Raw genomic sequence first — 20,886 nt, 5'->3', positions numbered from 1 at the left:
TTTTACCCAACTTCAGTCTTTTGGAATTATTGAAGGTGCTTCAGGCCCCTAAACTAAAAACAATGTGGTGGCATTGGCGAGGGTCCAGAGGAGGTTCACAGGAATGATTCCAGGAATGAAAGGAGCATTTGATGGGTCTGGGTCCATACTCGGAGTTTAGAAGAATGAGGTGGGATCTCATTGAAAATGATTGTATATTGAAAGGCCTAGATAGAGTGAATGTGGTAAAGATGGTCCCTATAGTGCGGGAGTCTAGGATAAGAGGGTGCAGCCCCTGACTATTTAGAACAAAGATGGGGAGAAAATTCTTTAGCCATAGCGTTGTGAATCTGTGGAATTCATTACCACAGACAGTTGTGGATGCCAAATCATTGGGTATATTTAAAGTTGATAGGTTCTCGATTAATCAGGGCATCAAAGGTTAATAGGAGAAGGCAGGAGAATGGGGTTAGAGAGATAATGAATCAGCCATTATGGAATGGTGGAGCAAATTTGATGGGCTGAATGGCCGTATTCTGCTCCTACGTCTTACGGCTTTATGGAAATGGGGTGGAAAACAATTTATCCCTAGATGGTTCCTTTAGAGAATTGTTACAGGAATTGGTAAGAAAGTGGACAAATATCAGATTATCAACGATCCATATAAAGAGAGAAACTTCAAGGAGCCTTATGGCTGCCTCGTCTGTTATTTCTTATGCTACCATAACTCAACAAAAATCAAAAGTCAGTCCCCTTGAGTGCTCCTGAAATAAAGGAATATCCCGTTGAGTATCCTCTGGGATTGGTAATTTTCCTTTGCAAACAGTCAGAATTGCTTCTGCTACCAGTGAGTATCCATGGGAAATACACTTCTTTTAAAGGTCAAACCATCTGTTTAACCAACTGTATAGTGTTGAAATTCTAAGTAATGAAATACATGGTAAGTTACCATGTGGATAATCAACGGGGAGAAAGTTACTGCGGAAGTATATTGAAACTCCATTTTGATAGATAGCCATCATTATTAACTTATTGGTGTAATTTAGCAAGATGCCTTTCTCACTTTCACACTCAGGCTCCCATTACACAGCAGATCGAGTGTAAAACCTGCAAAGGAAGCAACATCTGAGAGCTGACGGGGACAGCTGCACCAAGCTGCAAGAACACAGAGCTTACAATCGGAATAAAGACAGGAGCACAAAATAAACCTTCAATTGCAGTGGGATGGAAATTTAATGAGTGTTAATTTGTCAATTTATTACAGTCTGCTTTATGAGGTGTTGCATTCTCTCTGCCCCTCTGTCGTTTAACATTGGCCTTGTTCTGTCACCCGCGTTGTTTGACCTCTGTCTCGCCCAATAACTTTTTATCTCCGTGTTTCCCTGTTCCTGTCTGTGACATCAAGCTCTCTCACACACACACACTTTCATACACTCTTTCTCACTCACACATTTTTTCTCAAACACACCTTCGTCTCTCACACGACTCTTTCTCGCTCTCTCTCTCCCTCTCTCTTTCTCTCTCTCTCTTCCTCCCAAACAGTCACTGCCATGCACACTCACTCACGCATGCACTCACTCTGTCCCTCAAGCTTACTCACTCTCAGTCAGTCACACACACCCATTTGCTCCCTCCGTCACTCACCCACTTACTGTGACTCTCTATCGCATGTGCCTATGTATTCATTCTCTCTCTCTCTGTCATAACCATTCAGTTTCTCAAAAACTCTCTCGATTGCCTATTTTGCTGTGTTTATTTCTCTCTTCCTCGTCTCCTCTCTCATACACTTTGTCTCTCTCACTCACTCTGTCCCTCAATGTTTCATTGTATTTCACCTCGTCCTGATCATGATTCCCATCATGATACTTGCTTTCTCTTCCTATCTTCCACTTATTCTGTCTCTATTTATCTTCCTCAAAACATCTTCCTCCTTTTCATTTCCATCACATATGTCTGCCATGTCTCCCTGTACCATTCAACTTTTCTTCCATCTCCCTCTCTTCCTCTCTCCTGTACTCTTTCATGATATCTCACTGTAGCTCTCTCTGTCTACCCTCTGGATAGACCTTGCTGTTAAGGGGATGGCCTATTAGCTGATTCAAAAGTGACTGAGAATGTTTTTTTTTCCAGCACTTAGAATGGTCTCATAATAATAGTATTATGCCTCTCTTCCCTGTGTGTTGGGCACGTGGCCAAGTGATTAAGTCTTTCGTCTAGTGATCTGAAGGTTGCTAGTTCGAGCCTCAGCTGTGGCAGCGTGTTTGTGCCCTTGAGCAAGGCGCTTAACCACACACTGCTCTAGTGTCTGTGCGAGGAGTGGCGCCCCACACAGACTTCCAATCTGCGCCTTGTAAGGCATGAAAATGCCCGACGCAGGCCTCTCATGGTCTGAGTCGACGTTCCTCTCCCCTCCATGTGCTGATATGACTGAGGTTCAGGCATAAAGTCCATTTGAGGGTTGGTTGTACTGAAATCCTTAATGGAGGGACGGAAGGTGGGAGGGAAGAAGGGAAGGCTGGAGGGGGAGAAAGAGAGAAAGAGAGAGAGATGGTAGAAGTGGCAACAGGAATATATACAGTCATGGAAAATCTGAAAGAAATATGATAAAGCAGAAAAAACACTATTTTCTTGGTGCTTTTGAACATGCTCCTCAAGGTAAATTTACATTGTGGAACTTCTGAGTGACAATGTTGAATATAATGTGAAGATCCACCAATGAAAAGGGTATATTATTAGCAGAGGTGGGCTGTGACACTTAGGTAGTGCTGTCAAATTTATTGACAGCATGGCGTGCAACTGACGTCCCACTTGACAACATTTTCTCAACGCTGAAAGCACAATTTAACTTAAACCTTTTGGAGTTAAAAATTCAGTACACATAATCAGATGCTGGTGGAGCTCAGGATTTGGAAAGGCAGTGTAATTTTGGATGTTCCTGGACAGACTACGAAAGGGATGGATCAGTCTGTGGGTTAAACGAGAACAGAACACCAGCCAAATATTTCAAGAGGCAAACCTTACTTTTGAACACAAGAGATTCTACAGATGTTGTATATCCAGAGCAATACACACAAAATGCTTGAGGAAGTCAACAAGACAGCACCTAGATGTTCTCTAGCACCTCCACGCTTCTCATTTTATCCCCCTTCCCCCACCCACCCACCATCCCCTTCAACTTATTTCACCTATCACCTACCATCTTGTACTCCTTCCCCTCTTAGAACCATAGAACCATAGAACATTACAGCACAGAAACAGGCCCTTTGGCCCTTCTTGGCTGTGCCGAACCATTTTTCTGCCTAGTCCCACTGACCTGCACCTGGACCATATCCCTCCATACACCTCTCATCCATGTACCTGTCCAAGTTTTTCTTAAATGTTAAAAGTGAGCCCACATTGACCACTTCATCTGGCAGCTCATTCCACACTCCCACCACTCTCTGTGTGAAGAAGCCCCCCCTAATTTTCCCTTTAAATTTTTCCCCTTTCACCCTTAACCCATGTCCTCGGGTTTTTTTCTCCCCTAGTCTCAGTGGAAAAAGCCTGCTTGCATTCACTCCATCTATACCCATCATAATTTTATATACCTCTATCAAATCTCCCCTCATTCTTCTACCATCCAGGGAATAAAGTCCTAACCTATTCAACCTTTCTCTTTAACTCACTTTCTCAAGTCCCGGCAACATCCTGGTAAACCTTCTCTGCACTCTTTCAACCTTATTAATATCCTTCCTGTAATTTGGTGACCAAAACTGCACTCAGTACTCCAGATTCGGCCTCACCAATGCCTTATACAACTTCGCCATAACATTCCAACTCTTATACACAATACTTTGATTTATAAAGGCCAATGTATCAAAAGCTCTCTTTACGACCCTATTTACCTGTGATACCACTTTTAGGGAATTTTGTATCTGTAGTCCCAGATCCCCCTGTTCTACTGCACTCCTCAGTGCCCTACCATTTACCTTGTATGTTCTACCTTGGTTTGTCCTTCCAAAGTGCAATACCTCACAATTGTCTGTATTAAACTCCATCTGCCATTTTTCAGCCCATTTTTCCAGCTGGTCCAAATCCCTCTGCAAGCTTTGAAAACCTTCCACACTGTCCACTACACCTCCAATCTTTGTATCATCAGCAAATTTACTGAACCAATTTACTACATTTCTTCTGCTCCCCCACCCCACCTTCTTACTCTGGCCTCTTCCACTTTCCTTTCCTGATGAAGGGTCTCAGTCTGAAAGGTTGAGTATTTGTTCCACTCCGTAGATGCTGCCTGACCTTACCTTTGGAGTCATTGAGTCATACGGTATGTCATCAGACCCTTTGACCGTCAAATATTCACCAATATTAATAACATCTTCCTACACTTGGTCTATGATCATCTGTGTGCTGTTGATTCAAATACTCACCTGCAGTACTGTGCAAAAGTCTCAGGAACATACAGTGCCTATAAGAAGTATTCACCCCCTTGGAAGCTTTCATGTTTTATTGTTTTACAACATTAATTACCAGTGATTTAATTTGGCCTTCCTGACACTGCTCAACAGAAATAAGACTCTTTTGTGTCCAAGTGAAAACAGATCTCTACAAAGTGATCTAAATTAATTACAAATATAAAACACAAAATAATTGGTTGCACAAGTATTCACCTCACTTTAAAATGACACACCAAATTATCATCGGTGCAGCCAATTGGTTTTAGAAATCACATAATTAGTGAAATGGAGATCTGTTTTTGGAGACCTGTGTGTCATCAAGCTGTTTCAATTGATTGTAGTAAAAATATCTGTATCTGGAAGATCCAACTGCTGATGAATCAGTGTCCTGGTAAAAACTACACCACGAAGACAAAAGAACACTCAAAGCAACACTGCAAAAAAGTTATTGAAAAGCACGAGTCAGGAGATGGATACAAGAAAATTTTCAAGTCACTGAATATTCCTTGGAGTACAGTTAAGACAATGATCAAGAAATGGGAAGAATATGGCACAGCTGTAAATCTGCCGAGAGCTGGCCATCCTCAGAGACAAACTGACTGTGCAAGAAGAGGACTAGTGAGAGTGACCACCAAGATACCATTGACAACTCTAGAGGAATTACAAGCTTCCGTGGCTGAGATTGGAGAGACTGTGCATACAACAACTGTTGCCTGGGTGCTTCACCAGTCATAGCTTTATGGGAGAGTGGCAAAGAGAAAGCCACTGTTGACAAAAACATGCATAAAATCTCAGTTAGGGCTTGCCAGAAGGCACTTGGGAGACTCTGAAGTCAGCTGGAAGAAGGTTCTACAGTCTGATGAAATTAAAGTTGTGCATTTTGGGCATCAAACTAAGTACATAATCAAAAACACACCATCCCTACCATGAAGCATGGTGGTGGCTGCATCATGCTGTGGGGTTGCTTCACTGTAGCAGGCTCTGGCAGGCTCTAAGAAGGTAAAGGGTAAAATGAATTCAGAAAAATACAGGGAAATCCTGGAGGAAAACTTGATGCAGTCTGCAAGAGAACTGCAACTTGGGAGATGATTTGTTTTCAAGCAAGACAATGACCCCAAGCGTAAAGCCAAAGAATGGCTTAAAAACAACAAAGTTAATATCCTGGAGTGGTCAAGTCAGAGTCCAGACCTCAATCCAATTGAAAATTTGTAGCTGGACTTGAAAAGGGCTGTTCTCTTACGATCCCCATGCAATCTGACAGAGCTTGAGCAGTTTGATAAAGAAGAATGTGGAAAATTTGCCGTGTCCAGATGTGCAAAGCTGATAGAGACTTATCCACACAGACTCAAGGCTGTAATTGCTGTCAAAGGTGCATCTACTAAATACTGACTTGAAGGTGTTGAATACTTTTAGAATCAATTATTTTGTATTTTCTATTTGTAATTACTTTAGATCACTTTGTAGAGACCTGTTTTCATTTTGACACAAAAGAGCCCTTTTCTGTTGAACAATGTTAAAAAAAACAAATTAAATCACTGTTACTCAATGTTGGAAAAGAATAAAACATGAAAACTTCTGAGGCAGGGGGTGAATACTTTCTGTAGGCACTGTATGTCATGAATTTTGTTTTTCTTTGTGGTAGCAGTACAGTGCAATACTGTACATAAAATTAGTACAGCACTGTGCAAAAGTCATAGGCACACTAGCTATATATGTGCCTAAGACTTTTGCACAGTACTATAAGTATTTCTAGAATGTTGTAAGATTATCTGCCTCTAACATCTCCCTAGGTATTGCATTCCAGATCTAACAACCCTTTTGGTAAAATCCCCTCCAGACCTCTTACCCTTTAAATTAACTCAATGTCTTCTGGCTTGAGACAGGCCAGCTATGGAGCAATGTTTCTTATTATTTTCTTACCCGTGTCCTTTATAAATTTGTATACATTGATCAGGATTTCCATCAGCTCCTCTGTTTCAAGGAAAACAAAACACAAATATCCATTCTTTTCTCATAACTGAAATGCTCCATCCCGGACAAAATCCTGGTCCATTTCCTTTGCACTTTTTCTGGCATGATCAGGTCCTTTCTATAGTGTGGTGACCAGAACTGTAACAGAATTCCAGGTCTGGCCTAAGTAATGTTTTATAAACTTTCTGTTCTTATCATCTGTGCTCAGCAAGTATCAGGTATATCTTCTTAACCACTTTATCTAACAGAGTTGCCACTTTCTGAGATCCTTGTACTTGTTCTCCAGTATTCCCTTTGTCCTTAGCATTGTTAGGTATGTAATATTCCTTTTACTTCTCTGAAAATGCATCACCTCACACATATCTGCAGTAAATCCTATCTTCCACTGTCTCCCCCCTTTATTTTTGCAATATCATCCTGTAGTCTAAGATTACCCTCTTCATTATCAACAATGCTGACAAGTTTTCTGAATTTATTATTCATACCATGTATATTCACATCCAAATTATTAATGTATAGAATAATTAGTAAATTTGTTAGCACTAATATGTGGTTATATGTTGCAAGATTTAAATCACAAAGCAACCCTCAGTCATCACCCTCTAACTCTCATGATCAAGTTAGTTTTGGATCCAATTTGACAACTTGCCCTGGATCCCAAGAGCTCCAAAGTTCTGGCCAGATCCCATGTGGGACTTGTGGAAGTCCATGTAGATTACATCAACCACATTGCCCTCTTTAATAAACTTTGTTATTTCTTCATAAATTTAATCAGAAAGCCTTTCAAAGTTACTCTTATCGTCATTGATTAATCTTTATTTCTCTAGCTGTAAATAAACCCTGTTCCTCAACTTCCCTACCACTGATGTTGGACTCACTGATCTGTAATTATCAGTTTATTGCTGCTCCTCTTCTTGAGTAACTTATTAGGAAGACAACAGGAATTTGATGTATAAGGAATTGCAAAACATTTAAGGTAAAACATAATGAGATGAGAGTTTATTGTTCAGCTATGCTGGTAATTGGTCATCTGTTCTCCATCAGAACCTCATTGCGTAGTGCTAAGTCCAGAGTCAGTGGGAAATCAGCTAACTAAGCAACCCGATCTATGGGAAAACCATAGACCACATCATCACAAAGGTTGAAATACCCTGTTACTGATGTCAGGGAAACAATGTGTAACACTGTGGTTAAGATTTTTACTGCTATGCTATAGGTATTTCATTTTAGCAGTTCTGTATGAACAGCTTGTTCTGCTTTCAGCCTGTCTGGGTTTGAGCTGAGATAAGAGGCTTTGTTGTTCAGCTTAGGAATGTGGTGTCAGCCAATCAGGATGGTGGAATTGGGAGAAGGTTCTAGAGAACGCTGGGCGGAGAGGTTTTGTGAAGGACACTGGTGTGGGTCGAGGTCTTATTTGGTGGTAGCTGGGAAAAGACAGGAGGGAAGATGGCTAAGGATGCCATCCCTGCTGCACAAGGTGTTTTGTGCCGATGAATGGCTTCGAGGAGGATGGACCAATACTTCCGTGGGAGACCCATTTGTTCGAGATGGAATTCAAGCAACTTTTGGAAGGTGGTGTGTGCTTTCACACAGACCGAGAGTCCAGTTCGTGAGTTACAGGCAAGTTCAAGATGAGCTCCAACTTATGTGCATATTTGACTGTTTAATTATAATGGGCCCTTTTAGTTTTTTTCCTTTCCTTCCTTTAATAACTCTTTAGTTACGTAGCCCCTGGTAAGCCTCAGGCTCGCTCAACTCGCTTTCGTCTGGGGGAGCAGCCTTCAGCCCCACCAAACTGGGTAATCAAGTTTGTGTGGATGCTGTGCGATGTACCCCACCCCGCCAAATAACAGACAGTACATCATATGCGATTAAATGATGACACTTTATAGATCTTACTGGAACTATGTAATTAATAGAGATAAAATATAAAAGGAAAGTAAAAGGTGCCAGACTTATCAAAGTTCAACCAAGACTCCCGCTCGGGGTCTGTCCTGCCGCCCAGCTTACAGCATGGCGTCTCCCCTCCCTGTCCCCATCACGCCTTCTCCCTCAAAGCCCACGAAACACAATAGCTTACAGACACACAAGAAAGAATAACATCTATCCCAATTGGTTCGTTCTCTCTCTTATCAATAATATAACCTAAGCAAGCAGAGAGAGAGAGAGAGAGAACTCCTTACATCACAGTTATTATTACAGAAAAGCCATTTTAATTATAACGTAACAAAGAAGCCATTTTGTTAGCCTTCACAGTAACATAAAAGAAGAAATCCCTTACAGTTAAGTTAACGTTCATAAGTATACTTTCTTTGTAATTGCATGCAGTGTGTCATTTGTTATTTCTTGCTGACGAGCGATTGCAGGGGAGCAGTAAATCACACAGGACCAAAGTCGTAAACACCCTAGACATATGGAGCCTGAGAAAGGGGGGCTTCTTGCCGCAGAGTCCAGTGGTTGTTAGCAAGGGGCTAACAAGCTGCATTTCCAGAGATGTCTAGTAATGAGCGGTTTTAAATGCAGCTTCAATCTGCTCAATTAAAACAGACATTTTTTTTTATGGTTATAACAAAATTCTACACCTGGCACCCTTGGTGTAGGTATTGAAGTGGGTTCACACCAGTAAAATAAATGAATGTCCAAACATGAGTTTGTAGAAAACGATTTAGTAAAGGAGCAAGACACCAAATCCTCTAAGCACCACAACCTCATCGTGGTTTGGAGGCTTGCGAGCCTCAACCATCTGGAGAGCTATGCTGGCTGGAGTCAGGGCTTTTTGCTTTGGCTTTTGGTAGAGACACCCATGCCAAACAGGTCAAAGGGTCAAAGTCAGACCAAGAGTCGTCTACCGATCCTCCAGGTTCGGGAGTTCAGCTCAGGACTAACAACCCTGACAGGTCAAATAAAACTTTTCTGGAAGCAGCAATGAAGTCTTTGTCTGGGACTTGCATGACTGACAGTAAACTGAGAGGAAGCTACTGGCATGATGAAGGAAGCCATCAATGCAGTCAGAGATGGAGGACATTCATTGCTGCCCTAAATGCCAGTGGCAATAATAGGTATAAGAAAGAAGGCATCAAAAGGCATAACTAGTCCTGATAATGAAAAGTCATGTCCTTTTGAGTATGTAATTCAGAGCTGTGTAGTGAGCATTGGTATGTAGCAAAGTTCAAGGTAACAGAGAAGCTAATTTGTCAATAACTATGGTCAACTACATTAAAACAATGCCATTGGATAAAAACTTTTATGTTCTGCTTTATCACTATGACCAGTGGAGTGCAAACAGATGAACAACAGGCAGATTAAGTATTTTCTTCCTGAATCAATTTACTTATCTTTCAGGTGGAGAAGGGAAAGGAAGAGACAGTCACCCAAGGGAACCAGTGGTAAGAATGGAGACAGGAAGTGTCTGGTCAGACCAGAAGAGTGACCGATAATTAGCTCCAAAACAGAGTGTGGATGTAGCAAATGTATTGTAATGCAGTAACGATATTGTGAAACTACAGCTGAGGCAGACAAACAATGAGTAATAACTAACCACTGAAATGGCCCTGATAACCAAACTACCACACACAAAGTCATGTTGACTATCCCTAATGAGCCCTAATAAGTATCCAAATACTTACATATTCTGACCCAGCGTTCGAGCCTGGAGTCTGGGGTCCCATCATTGGCCAGTACAGGGGCTGATTCCAAATATCGACATCAAACATCTGAAGGTCATTTGGAAGTCCAGAGGTCAATTTCAAAGATCAAAGCTGAAAAATTCAGATTCAGATTAACATTCAGATTCATTTTATTTATCGCAGAGCCCAAAAATATCAACAAAGCAACAACAGCAAAACAAGCCCTATTACTAAATCGGACCCACCAGTCCACGCACTTACACAGTTCTCCAACCCCAGGACCAGCTTCCAGCTTTCAGCCTTTCGTGGACTTGCAAATTCACAGATATTGGGCTTCAACTTCCCCAGTGGACTTGCACACTCAGGGCTCCAGCCATCAGGCCTTTACTTCCAGATTCCCAATTGACCTTCAAGCATTGATTATAAGACGTAGGAGTAGAATTAGGCCACCCAGCCCATCGAGTCTGCTCTGCCATTCCATCATGACTGATTTATTATCCCTCTCAACTCCATTCTGCTGCCTTTCCCCTATAACCTTTGGCACTCTTACTAATCTAGCACCTATCAACGTCCACTTTAAATATATCCAATGACTTGGCCTCCACAGCTGTCTGTGGCCATGAATTCTACAGATTCACCACTCTCTGGCTAAAGAAATTCTTCCTCATCTCTGTTCTAAAGGGATGTCCTTCTATTCTGATGTTGTGGTTTCTGGTCCCAGACTTCCCCATTATAGGAGTGCCTTTTCCCCACTCCTACCTGGTCCAATCTGCCTATCATCTTTCCCTTATCTGGTTCCGTCTAACCATCTAGCGTCTGTCTCATCATTACCCCCCCCCCACTCTGCCTCCACCCCAGCTCCTTCTGCCCGTTATTCCCCCCCCACCCCCAACAATCTATTTCCACCTATCAGCCTGAAACAATGATCACCCTATTTGCTCCACAGATGCTGCCTGACCTGCTGAATTCTTCCAGCAGCTTAGTTTTGGTGCCAGGCTCCAGCATCTGCTGTTTCTTCAAACTCCAAGATTACCATTGACCTGCATTGACTTATTGGGGCTATCAATGTAAAATTTTTTGGCAATGCATCCAGAGTTATTCACCTTATCCTTTTTTAAAGTGTATAGTTTATTAGATGCTAAGGAATGATGCTACTTTCAGGTAGACAAGTCGCTGCTTCCTGAAGAGACATGCGTACTGTGGTTATCTCTTATAACATTGTTTGGACCATATTGCAGTTCAGTTGATTGACTGCCACAATAAACAGCTGTGTTCACTTAGTTCAACATGTCTAACTGACTGATGAGTGACAATGATACTCAGCTCTAGAGACTACTTCAGAAGAACCCACAATACACCACTGGGCTGTTTATCATATTTACTTCCTGCATTCACAATAAGTAGTTCTGGTGAACTGAAAGGAATTTATGATGAACTTTGAGTAGTCCAACCCAGTAACACTTGAAGGAAAAGAAGGAAGGATTAGCTTTGTGTGTCAGGTGTATATTGAAATATCAAATTGTTGAACAATCCACACCTGGGGTGTGTGAAAAAAGCTACCTTTTAATCAGGGTGGCAATCGAGATTTTGAATGCAGAGTTTCGCAGCAGTTTTTCTGACTTGAGGTGCGATCAATCAGCAAGAGGGATTCATTAGAAAGGGCCAATAAGAATAAATTGAATGCAAGAGGAACGGCCATTCTTGTGAATGCGCCATTCTTTAGAGGGGCTTTGGCTCATCAGGCTTTGGCGAGATCAGGTTTGGGTGAGGTACATTGCCTTGTAAGTTACTGTCTCTCTCTCTCTCTCTCTCTCTTTGGCCTTATTTGTTCATTCCCCGTCTATTAGGGCACAGTCGATTAGAGAGAATAGCTCCAGGGCAGGCAGTGATTTGTACTCTGTGTGGGATGTGGGAAGTCTGGAGGACCTCCAGTCTCCCAGATAAAAACATCTGCACCAGGTGCACCACTGAGTTGCAGCTCCTGTGAGAACGTATTTAGGAACTGCAGCTGCAGCCCAATGACCTTTGACTCATACAGAAGAATGAGGGGGTGATAGACAGGAGCTACAGAGAAGTAGGAGATAGGTAACTCGGTGACTGCCAGGAGAGGGTGGGATATACACTGCTAGTGCAGTGTACACCTGTGGCCATCCCCCTCAATAATAAGTATACAACTTTAGATAATATTGAGGGGACGACCTACCGGGGGGAAACAAGGTGACCAGGTCTCTAGTCCTGAGTCTGGTGCTGTGGGTCAGAAGAGCAGGGAGGTGAAGAGGATTGCAGTGTTGATAGGAGATTCCTTCACCAGGGGAACAGAGACAAGGATCTGTGGGCGTGATAGAGACATCTGGATGGTATGTTGCCTCAGTGGTGCCAGGATAAAGGATGTCTCGGATCAGGACCATGGCACTCTAAAGGGTGAGGATGAGAAGCAAGAAGACTTGATGCGTATTGGCACCAATGACATAGGTAGACAAGGTGAGGAGTCCCTAAAGAGAGATTTTAGGGAGCTAGGCAGAAAGCTGAGAAACAGGGTAGTAATCTCTGAATTGCTGCCTGTATCACATGCCAGTGAATGTAAGAATTGGATGATCTTGCAGGTGAATGCGTGGCTGAGGAACTGGTGCAAGGGGTAGATTTATGGATCATTGGGATCTCTGCTGGGGAAGGTATGCCTTGTATAAAAAGGAGGGGTTACACCTGAATCCGAGCGGGTCAAATATCCTTGCGGGCAGGTTGGCCAGTGTTCTTCGGGAGGGTTTAAACTAATTTGGCAGGGGGGTGGAAACTGGAGTGATAGTGCTGAATGAGGTAAGTGGTTTAGAAACAGAGGCAATGTGTAGTGAGATCCTAGCCAGGAGAGGCTGATGATAGGGCAAAATTGCAGTCAACAGGATGAGTTGCAACATTAGTGGTGGACAAAATCAAAAAAGGTGAATACAGGACTGAAGGTGTTATATTTGAATGTGCACAGTGTACAGCATTAGATAGATGCACAGTTACAGATTGGCAAGTATCACGTTGTAGGCATCACTGAATTATGGCTGAAAGAAGATTATAGCTAGGAGCTTAATGTTCAAGGATACACATTGTATCGAAAGGACAGACAGGAAGGCAGAGGGGGTGGTGTTGCTGTGTTTGTAAAAATTGAAATCAGATCATTAGAAAGAGATGACATAGGGTTGGAAGGTGTTGAATCATTATGGATAGAAGTAAGGAACTGCAAGGGTAAAAAGACCCTGATAGGAGTCATATATGGACCCCCAAACAGTATTAAGGATGTGGTCTACAAATTACAAAGGGAGATAGAAAATGCATACCAAAAGGGCAATGTTACAATAGTCATGGGAGAGTTCAATATGCAGGCAGATTGGGAACATTGGGTTGGTGCTGGATTCCAGGAGGAGGAATTTCTAGAATGCTTATGAAATGCTTTTTAGAGCAACTCATGGTTAAGCCTCCAGGGGATCAGCTATTCCGGATTGGGCATTGTGCAATGATCAGAAATTGATTAGAGCTTAAGGGAAAAGAACCCTTAGGGGAGAGTGATCATAATGTGACTGAATCCACCTGAATTTTGAGAAGGAGAAGCTAAAGTCAGATGTATCAGTATTACAGCAGAATAAAGGGAATTACAGAGGCATGAGCGAGGAGTTAGTCAGAATTGATTGGAAAAGAACACTGGCAGGGATAATGGCAGAGCAGCAATGGCTGGAATTTCTGGAAGCAATTTGGAACGCACAGGATAAATACATCCCAAAGAGGAAGGGTATTCTAAAGATAAGATGACACAGCCATGGCTAACAAGAGAAGTCAAAGCCAACATAAAAGCCAAAGAGAGGGTATATAATAGAGCAAAAATTAGTGGGAAGTCAGAGGATTGGGATGCTTTCAAATACCAGCAGAAGTCAATGGAGAGAAAATATGAAAAACAGAGCCACCCGATGCGCCACAGGGCGTGGAGAGGAATTACATACTTACAGGTGAATACTGGAACTAAATTTAAATGTAATCAGCCTCAGACCAAGGGGGCTAGAAGCCTGAGCCCCAAACAAGAATCCCCGTGTGCTGATTATTGTTTAACATTGATTTAATTCATATAATGGAGCCAACAATATTATATTTAAACCTCAGTCTTCCTGCCTGCCCTAAACTGGAAAGATTTGCCAATATCTTGTCTAACCTAGCTCTAACCCACATGAAATATTAAGTGTTGCTTGTTTTAGAGATTTCTTAAATACATACGTGCAACAACTCATCACACTGCCTCTTCAAACATCATCTGAATACTGAGATGCAAGCCAAGTGAAATACGAGGTAACTTGATTAAACTTTGGCGATGAAGATTGTCTCTGACTTCAGGAGTAATTGATATTGGGATGGCAGAGAATGGAAAGGGTAGATTGGGGAAGAGTTGTGGATTCAAAATCAATAGAATTAACAGTGGCTACAACCAAGCCAGACCTCTAAGTATTGAATGACACTTCGTTTTAAGAGATGTTATTGATCCTGAATGTTTTAGTTCCAACAGAAAATTGATAAAGAATTGTGTTTTCTGCAAAATGCTCACCATGGCCTGACATAAACAGGAAGCAAGAAAAAAATAGCTTAAACTTAATGAGCACTTTATTGCTCCCTCAGGGCATCCCCAAAATGTTCACTATTCATACGGAGGTGTATACATGCAAAATGGCTTAGACCATCACCAGAAACGTTGGAGAAAGTTCTCCTTGTTTCCTGGATGGTTATTTATTTATTTAGATACAGCACGGAATACGAGGGGTGATTGATAAGTTCGTGGCCTAAGGTAGAAGGAGTCAATTTTAGAAAACCTAGCACATTTATTTTTCAACATACTCCCCTCCTACATTTACACACTTAGTCCAGCAGTCATGGAGCATATGGATCTTGGACCTCCAGAAAGCGTCCACAGCAGGGGTAATTGATAAGTCTCTGGCCTAAGGTAGAAGGAGACAAGTTATACAGCTCTCGCATGCACATGCAGTTCAAATCTTTGAGTGATTACGCAGAAAGTTTGAAGTTAATAATTCATCTCCTTCTACCTTAGGCCACGAACTTATCAATCACCCCTCGTAGGCCTTTCTGGCCCTTCGAGCCACACCACCCAGCAATCCCCCGATTTAATCCTAGCCTACTCACGGGACAATTTACATTGATCAATCAACCTACCAACCAGGAGGGCTTTGGACTGTGGGAGAAAACTGGAGTACCCAGAGGAAGCCTACACAGTCACTAATTATAGGCAGTGGCGAGAATTGAAACCGCGTCTCCTGTTTTGTAAAGCGTTGTGCTAACCACTGTGCTACCGTGCCGCCCTTATCTAAGAAAGGATGTGCTGGCATTGGAGAGGATCCAGAGGAGGTTCACTAGAATGATTCCAAGAACGAAAGGGTTAATGTATGAGGAGCACTTGATGGCTCTTGGCCTGTACTCGCTGGGGTTTAGAATAATGATGGGGGGTCTCACTGAAACTTATTGAGTATTGACATAATCTTGTGAGAGCGATTATATGCACTTTTGAGAAGCCATTTGATTTTCAATCCATTGATACTCCATCAAAAGCTTACTTGAAGATCTTTAAAAACCGGGGGAATGAGCATTGTTCCCTATAATTAAGATTATTTATTTGTGTTTTATTTGATTTATTTTAATTACGTATCCAGGGAAAGAGCAAAGTTCAAGATATCTGAACGCCATTGTCCATAACTCTTTGTTATGGGCCCCACCCTTGGAGTACTCCTTTTTACAGCGTCCTGATGCAGGCTCCCATAGAGAAAGGCTCTACATTGGAAGCACGGACTATCTGGTTCCCTGTGGACTAAAATGTGGTTTCCTCATGAAGGACACCATCACCATGTGGTTCTGCTGGAGGAGACCACCTTCATTCTGTGTGGCGGCAGTCCCCTAGTGATAGAAGTTCCTCTCCAACAGATCTGCATGGAAAAGGCTCCTATCATACCATTCCCCACTGTGGAGGCCTCACTATGTAGTCTCTTCACTCTCCTCATCATACAGGATTTCATATTGCAGATGCTATGGTACAGATTCACTTTGGTCAAGGAACCAACAGATGGAGAACTCCACAATGAGATTCTACAGATGCTGGAAATCCAGAGCAACACACATAGAATGCTGGTGAAACTCAGCAGGTCAGGCAGCATCTATGGAGAGAGGAATAAACAGTCGCCATTTTAGGCCAACGCCTGATGAAGGGTTTTTGGTCCAAAACATCAACTGTTTATTCCTCTCCATAGATGCTGCTTGACTTCTTGAGTCCCTCCAGAATTTTGTGTGTGTTCCTCCACAATGTGGATCTTTTTACATCCCCATGCTATCTTCATGAGTTTTCCAATTATGTCACACTTTCATTTAAAGTCATCACTATAATTCAGGTAACATGTCATACAATTTGTGCACAGACGTGTCTACACATCATAATGGGATTATGGCAAGATAATCTAACTTCCTGTGCAAAATCTGTAAAGGCAACTCTTAAACAACCATAGTACCAGTCTAACATTACACTTGAGATACACAGTATTGCTGGACTGAATCAGGGCATCAGCTAGATTTTGTGTTCAAGGCTTTGATGTGAGAATTCACAATATCTGACCCTGCAGCAAGAGTGACCAAATGGTTGCTCATAGAGAGTGAGGTTAAGAAAAATATTAACAGACTAGAGAGATGGAAAGAGGTGCAGAAACTTAGAATTCCATCTCTATCTCCAAAAGTGAAGGAACAAGAGTCAGGATGTGACTGGAAGAGCACAGTGATATTCAAATGTGTTGCATTGGAGGAGGTTTCTGAGCTGGGGACAGAGGGAGCATTTGAAAACAAGAATGCGAACTTGAAATTGAAATTAAAACTGGAGTAGAAACTAATACAGGTCAGTGTGTAAATGTTGGAAAATTGGTGGCCGAGTTAATATCAAAGTTAAGTTCATGGTCATATGCACAAGGGTATGTGTGAATAAGTGCGTTGAAAACCTTCCTTGCAGCAGTTTCATGGGCATAGAGCAACATATAAGGAGCAATCACAAAAAAAACATTAATTATATGCAATGTTTGCAAGAAAGAACACAGCTAGAACAAAAATAAAACAAAGTCTATTTTAGTACAAAGTGATGAATGTGGTCATAATGTTGCTGAACTGCTGTGATTAGGGTTGTGCTGATTATTTCAAGAACTGAGTGGTTGAAGAGAAGTAACTGTTCTTGAACGTGGTGGGGTGGGGCTTCAGGCTTCTGTACCTCTTGCTCAATAACAGCCGTGAGAAGGAAGCATAGTCTGGATGGTGGTGATCTTTGATGATAGATGATGCACTCTCAAGGCTGCTGTCTCCTGTAGGTATGACAATTGTGGGGAGAGATATGCCTGTGATGTCCACTACTCTCTGCAGCTTTTTATATTTGTGCACATTCAAATTTCTGTATCAAACATGCTGCAACCAGCCAGGATGTTTTAAACAGTACATCTGCAGAGGTTTGTTAGAGCATTTGGTGGCAAGCCAAACTTCCTTACCCTCTTTAAAAAATGTAAAGGTGCTGGCCAGCCTTCTTTGTGATTAATCTATATGCTGGGCCCAGAAATTTCAAGCTGCTGACTCTCTCCACCGCCAATCTCCCATTGTAGATTGGCACATGCGCCAAAATTGATTCAGCAATAGCCCTCCAGGAGTTGCTTAAGGCACCAAGCAGAATATTGGCTCCATTTTGTCAATATTGCTATCATCTCCTTTTAATCAGTGTCAAGCAGCTTGTGATGGTAAGGCAGTAGAATCAGCAAAAATGAGGTGGAAAAATCAAGAAACAGTATGGGCTTCACTATATTGCACATTCCCACCTGATTAAGGAGTGTCTGCATCTCCCGAACACTAGAGAAATCAGCAGAAAATAAGTGTGAACTAATGAGGATCAGGTTCACACCAGACTCAAATGGCCTGATTAGCATCAGTCATTAGAGATCCTCCATCAGAAAACCCAAGTACATCAGCGATTCTGACAGCAGCAAGAATTCTGAGCAAGAAGCATAGTTTGCTTGCTTGTGTATTTGGTTAGTGGAATGGTTCATATCCGGGATGAATTCACATCCCAGAAAAGAAGATGGGAAACAGTAGGATAAATACATCCATTTTATTTGAAAATGCAGCTTTGTAAACACATTAAGAAGCCATTAAAGTCCAGCATTTTTGTGTTGGTATTTTGAAACTCATGATCAAATTTAGACCATAAGGCATAGGGGCAGAACTAAGCCTTATGGCCCATTGAGTCTGCTCCGCCAGTCCATGATGGATGATTTATTATCCTTCTCAACCCCATTCTTCTACCTTCTCCTCATAACCTTTGGCACCCTTACTAAGCAAGAACCCATCAACCACCGCTTTAAATATACCCATTGACTTGGCCTCCACATCTGTCTGAGGTAGTGGCTTCCATAGATTCTCCACCCACTGGCTAAAGAAATTCCTCCTCATCTCTGTGCTAAATGGGCACCCTTCTATTCTGAGACTGTGCTGAATTAGGCTTTGCGCCCATTGGATTTCCTGCTCTAAAACCATGCAAATCTGTCCTCTTCAACTGCATGTCCTGTGGCCTTGCAACTAATGGTAGGGGTTGAGTCCACCATTATAATTTGATCTAATTCTTCAAGTACACTAATCTCATGGGTACCACTTTATAGCATTTAGATATTTGTTAAGGAGAAGTTCATTAAATATACACTCAGTACTTTATTAGGTACATTGTACACCTGCTCATTAATGCAAATATCTGATCATCCAATCAGGTGGCTGCATCTCAAGGCATAAAAGCATGCAAACGTGGTCAAGAGGCTAAGTTGTTGTTCAGACCAAACATCAGAATGAGGAAGAAATGTGATTGAAGTGCCCTTTACTATGGAATGGTTGTTGGTGCCAGATGGGGTGGTTTGAGTTTCTCAGAAACTACTAATCTCCTGGGATTTTCACACACACAGGAGTCTCTAGAGTTTACAGAGAATGGTGAAGAAAGGAGAAAGAAATCCAGTGGGCAGCAGTTCTGTGGATGAAAATGCCTTTTTAATGCAAGAGGTCAGAGAGCTGTTTCAAGCTGACAGGAAGACAACAGTAACTCAACCAACCATGCATTACAACAGTAGTCTGCAGAAGAGCATCTCTGAATGTACAAAATGTCAAATCTTGAAGTAGATGGGCTATAGCAACAGAAGACCATAAAATTGTACTCAGTACCCACTTTATTAGGTAAAAGAGCACGTAATGTGTAGTGTTACCAGAAGCAGTAATCAATCTAAAGGAAAGAAATAAAGACCATTCACTTCTCCTAACTTCAAGTTACTATTTGATCCAGGATCGTAATATCCAGATGTTTGAAGATGAGGCAATCAGATTCAATATATAAGAACAAGTGCCATTAATGAAAGGAAGAGAAAGTAGAGAAACATTTGGCAAATTGAGTTTGAACAGCAGGGATATTTTGTCTTGCTTGCAAACATTACCTCACAGATTGATGTGATAATGATCATCTTGGATTTCCATAAAATGTTATGTGGCTTAGCTGTCAGAGAGTGGCAGGTGTTGGAATGGTCTTGCCAGCAGTTTTAGATTTCATAAAATCCAACTCTTTCAGGAAAGTCCTAGAACATTAATAACAGCCATAACTTGATTTTATATGATACCTTTAATATTGCCAACTGTCCAAATATGCTTCATGGGATAAAATTTCTGGAACAGAAGAGGGGATGACAATTAAACAACATGAAAGAGATAGGAAGTGAGAAACACAAAGAGCTTTGTTGGTGTGACATTCCTCATTCCATGTCATGACCCTCACTATTATTGTCCCTAAACTTCATTTATCAAGTTTGTCAAAAATATTACAACTAAATGACCATCTTGTCCGACAATAGTATCAAACTACATTAGCCTTTATATATGACTGTACAAAAAAAAAGACCATAAGACCATAAGATATAGGAGCAGGATTAGGCCATTTGGCCCATTGAGATGGCTCCACCATTTCATCATTGGCTGATCCATTTTTCCTCTCAGGCCCAGTCTCCTGCCTTCTCCTCATATCCCTTCATGCCCTTCAAGAATATATCAACCTCTGCCATAAATATATGTAAAGACGAGCTCCATAGCCCCCCGTTGCAACGAATTCTACAGAATTACTACTCTCTGACTAAAGCAATTCCTCCTCATCTCTGTTCTGAAAGGATGCTATTCTATTCTGAAGCTACGTCCTCTGGTCTTAGGTCCTCTCACCACAGGAAACTTGCTCTCCACATCCACTCTATTGAGCCCTTTCACCATTTGAGGATGGCAGTAGTCTGTCAGCCCTGGCTAATTCACATGCATAATGGATTTTTAATGAAGATTGTTACTGTCTGAGATAACCACATCATTATTGGAGAATCCAAGATTCAATATGTTACAAACCATTAAAACTGCAGCCTAGTGACGTTTCTCAAATGCAAGAGACGTCCATTCAATCCATCAGACCTGATGCAGCTAATCTACATCAACTATCTGCTTTGGTTCTGTAACAATATACAATATATTTGCTTAAAATAGTTCTGGAATCTACCTTTAGCCATGTTCCCCAGATGGCAACTATTTTGTGTGAAGGAGTCCTTCTAGACGTCACCCCTGAATGCCTGTTGACTAATTGTAAGCCAACAATACAATACAGCTGGAGGGAAACAGAAAGCATGTCTTCCTTTCAAATGTTATAATTTGTGACTGTAATGATTCCACATGACTGCCTTGTGACATTTCTGTACTTTGTTCATTTAATTAACAGGATTTAAAATGTATAAAAAAATAATCAAATGTGGCAACCAGCTGCATTA

General features: G+C 41.7%; 1 long non-coding RNA gene across 1 annotated transcript in view; it reads right to left on the bottom strand.

Moving 5' to 3' along the window:
* Positions 1 to 2,380: 2,380 nt before the first annotated feature.
* Positions 2,381 to 20,886, bottom strand: part of LOC134355915 (uncharacterized) — a 104,352-nt gene continuing 85,846 nt past the window's right edge. Inside the window, exons 2-3 of the long non-coding RNA XR_010020216.1 lie at positions 10,016 to 10,147; positions 2,381 to 2,494 (exon numbers count right to left, since the gene is read on the bottom strand). This is a non-coding gene — a long non-coding RNA (uncharacterized LOC134355915). The remainder of the gene's footprint in view (positions 2,495 to 10,015; positions 10,148 to 20,886) is intronic.

Source organism: Mobula hypostoma, chromosome 13 (assembly GCF_963921235.1).
Source record: "Mobula hypostoma chromosome 13, sMobHyp1.1, whole genome shotgun sequence".
In the NCBI taxonomy this organism is placed as follows: Eukaryota; Metazoa; Chordata; class Chondrichthyes; order Myliobatiformes; family Myliobatidae; genus Mobula; species Mobula hypostoma.
The sequence above is the reverse complement of the archived record's forward strand: the minus strand, read 5'-3'. Positions and strand labels throughout refer to the sequence as shown.